Below are 4,158 nucleotides of genomic sequence, written 5' to 3'. Positions count from 1 at the left end.
TACCTTTGCTTTTCAGGTTGCATTCAGTTATTTCATACCATCACTTTAAGGAAACCTTTGGAGCAGCGGTCACCAACCGATGGTCCACGGACCACTGGTGGTCCGTGAAGTCCGAAAGGTTGGCGACCGCTGCTCCAAAGCGTGCTAGAGGTCCTGCGTGGCTCAGGGGCACGTGGCTGAATCCCTTGGGTTGCACCTCCTCTGGTGCATAGCCTTTCTTCCTGGGAGAGGTGGCTTCTGCTTCTCGGGCGCTCATCGAATGTTCTGCTTCAGGAGTGGGATGGTGGCATGTGGTCCAGCAACAGCTCTTGCCAGACGAGGAGAGGAAGACCTTTGTGTCCTGGGGCTGCTCCTGACTTGGCCACATTCCCTGCTTGGCTCCAAAGCCAGTTTTACCCTTGAAGCTCTGCTGCTTCCTAGAGGGGGAGGCCTGGGCGTGTTAGCGGGAAGGGACTCAAAATCGCCACCTTCTTCAAGTCAAAGTGGGCAGAAGGCTAAAACCCAGACCCCAAAGATTTCCTGTTCAACTTCTCCTTTTATCCTTGAATGTTTCCATGAATTATGTAATGATCAAATAGTATGACAATGCAAATGCGTTTCCAGCGCACTCACAGGACACCGAAGGCTGATGAGCAATCATCTGATAAGTTCATTCTTACCATAATGTGATGAGTCACTTTTATTTTCCTCAGGAGGAGAAAAACATTGCCAAACTTGCACTAAAAGAGAAGACCTTTTTCTCTATGTGCCTAAAATGCACGTGCTGCCATGCTTGCAACATGTGGAAACTCAAGTTCTGCCTGTCTCCCATTGCAATAGTACAGAGCAATTATGCTCATTTATCTCTTGCTCTCCAATAGCTGAGAATAGGAGTAAACTTGGAATGTACTAGTACAAGCATAAGAAGGGGTCGTTTTCCACTTTAGAGTATCCCATATCCATTCACAAGAGAGCTCATTGAGTACTGTTAGGAACTAGACATTATGACGGTGGCCCTCAAGGAAGTTATAAACCAGGAAAGGAAATCAGACACATGAGGTCATAGGTGAATGTCATGGGCACAAATATTTATAAAACTTAAGTAGGACACATGCTACCAAAAAGATAAACCTTGGAAACATCATGCCAAGTTAAATAAGACAGTACGAAAGGACAAAAACTGTATGATTCCACTTATATGAGGTCCCTAGAGTAGTCCAATTCATAGAGACAGAAAGTAGAATGATGGTTGTCAGGGGCTGGGGATATAGAGGAAAAGGGAGTTAGTGTTTAACGGGCATAAAGGTTCAGTTTTGCGAGATGAAGAGCTCTGGAGAGGGATAGCGGGGATTGTAGCACAACAATGCGAATGTACTTAATGCCACTAAACTGGACACTTCAAAATGGCTAAAATAGTAAATTTTGTTATGTATAGTTTACCACGAATAAAAAGAAACACTTGAGGAGAAATAACAAATAGCGGTGTAACATAAAGAACACAAGCCTTGGGCTAGAAGAACCTGCGTTCTCATCCTTGCATTTCTACTGACTGTGTGACCTGAGCCACGTCATTTAACTTCATTAAATGTCCTAACCTACAAGGTTGAGAAAATGATTGCTATAAGGTTATTGGGAGAATTCAGAGGTAATGCATAAAAAAGCCTTACCTCTTAGCTTATTGTATGGTGTGATATAAAATAAGTTGTTGTCATGGGAATAATGAAAGACTTCATAAAATGTAAAACAAGCATGTGAATACCATATTAGGAAATAACATTGAGCGCCTACTGTGTTCTTATCTCAGTTTACATAGCAAAGGTTTGTAGGTATTATCCTTGCAAAGATGAAATTAAGATACGGAGATATAATTTGCCTAAACCCCCAAAGCAGCTGTCTTTCAAATCCCTCATTCCTCCACTTATAGGAAGTTATGAAATAAAAAGGTGTTGAAATTAGAAATAGAATAAAATAGAAAATAAGGAAGGTGGAGGTGATCAATAAATGCAGAAGCTGGTTCTTTTTTAAAAATCATTTTATTTTGAAATAATTTCAAACAAAACTTTCAAGAGTACAAAAAACTACCTCGTATTTTTCATCGGGATTCAACAATTGTTACCATTTTGACATATCTGCTTTATCCGCTCTCTTTCCCTCTTCAAGAGGAGTACAAAGAACTCCCTCATACCTTTCATCCGGATTCAACAATTGTTATCATTTTGACATATCTGCTTTATTTTCTCTCTGAACCACCTGAGAATAAGTTTCAAACATGTCTTTACTTTGTCAGAGAGAAAAAAAACTTTTCCTCTGCCCTCTCAAGTTAATGATTTGCGACTTGCAAATTAAGCTAACACAAGACAGATTATCAAAGAGAAAAAACAGATTTAATTACATACATGGGCCAGAAGTTCACAAAGAAATGTGACTCTAGGAGACCTTAGTATTTGAGGCTTATCTACCGTATTAATAGGTGATGGGGAGAGATATGGTGCCCTTCTAGCAGAACAAATGACTTCTTAGAAGGTGGGAAAGAAAGGGCACTTATGGGAAAAGAAATAACTTTGTGAAGATAAATGGGCCTTTAGAATAGGTAGGTGGGGAGATATACTCTTAAGGTTTTCTTAATTTTCTGAAGCTTCCTGTTTCCGCTTCCTTGTACCCCTTTTACCTAAATGCTGGTATTCCTGAGGGCTCTATCTTAAGACACCTTCTCTTTCCTTTTAATTCTTTTTTTAAAAAAAATATATTTTGATTTTTTACAGAGAGGAGGGGAGAGGGGTAGAGAATTAGAAACATGGATGAGAGAGAAACATCCATCAGTTGCCTCCTGCACACTCCCTACTGGGGATGTGCCCGCAATCAAGGTACATGCCCTTGACCGGAATCAAACCTGGGACCCTTCAGTCCGCAAACCGACCCTCTATCTACTGAGCCAAACTGGTTAGGACTCCTTTTAATTCTTCTACATTCTCCCAAGACTATCTATCCAATCCATGAGTTCAATTACATATTTGGGGTACTTGAGCTCATACATCATATAGCCAACTAATTTCTCCTAAGTTTCAGACCTATACATCCAATGGCCCACTTGAAGTCCTCCCAGGCATTCAAACTCAAGAGTTTCAAATTGAAATGCTCCTTTACTGATGTCCTCTGTTAATGGCACTGCCATCATTTAATTGTCCAAGCCAGAAACCTGAAGTCTTCTTGACTCCTTCGTGACCCGAAACTACGTGTAACCATCAAGTACAGTAGATTCTAATTTTGAGGTTTTCCTCTACTCTTTCAATCTCTACTCACTATCCTATTCTATATCACCACAATTTCTTGCCAAGATAATGGAAATAGTCAGTCTCCTAACCAATTTCATTGCCTCCAAACTTTCTCCTGGCTAATCCATATTTATCCTTGGCCAAGGTGATCTACCCAAAATGCAAATCTCATTGTGGCCCTCTCTTGCTTGAAACTTCAATGAATTCCTATTTGTGATTAGGCTTAAGTACATACTCTCTTTAATGTACTTCTAACATTTGGCCTCTGCTAACCTTAGCTTAACCTTTTGTCACCCATGCCTGCAACACTAAGTAGTACTCAGTGTATATTATTTTAAAAATAAATAATATGTTGTTTTTTCTGATAAAATACAAGAGAAAAATTGTCTTACTTACTGCTGTATCCTCAGAAGCCAGAACAGTGCCAGGAACATAGTAGGTATGCAAGAAATATTTCTTAAATGAATGAAAAAAATAAATATCAGTTCCAATGACTGTATGGGGATGAGCAATGAAATGGAACCTCTTAAATCCAATAAGTATCACTTAGAGTAGCCCATTTAAAATAGTCATACGCTAGAATTTGGCAAGTGTAAAAACTAACTACAATGATTGCAGAAAAAAAACATTTTAAATGGGGGGGGGAGCACGTTCAACCAACTTCTTTGAAACTGATAATTTATTATGAATAGAAAAAGTTGTTAACATTTTATAAAAAAATAAAGTACAAGTTTATAGTACCCTCATTACCTCTTATTTTCATGATTTTAAATTATGAATAAAAAGTAATGCATATATTTAAACAAATAATAAACAAGTAATCAGGGAATGTAGTGTTCCATATTTAATCATTATATAACTAAAAGAGATGAAGATACTTATTTTAAAATCAGAACATCTATTCCAA

This window comes from Myotis nattereri (assembly GCF_964212035.1).
Source record: "Myotis nattereri genome assembly, chromosome: X".
In the NCBI taxonomy this organism is placed as follows: domain Eukaryota; kingdom Metazoa; phylum Chordata; class Mammalia; order Chiroptera; family Vespertilionidae; genus Myotis; species Myotis nattereri.
The sequence above is the reverse complement of the archived record's forward strand: the minus strand, read 5'-3'. Positions refer to the sequence as shown.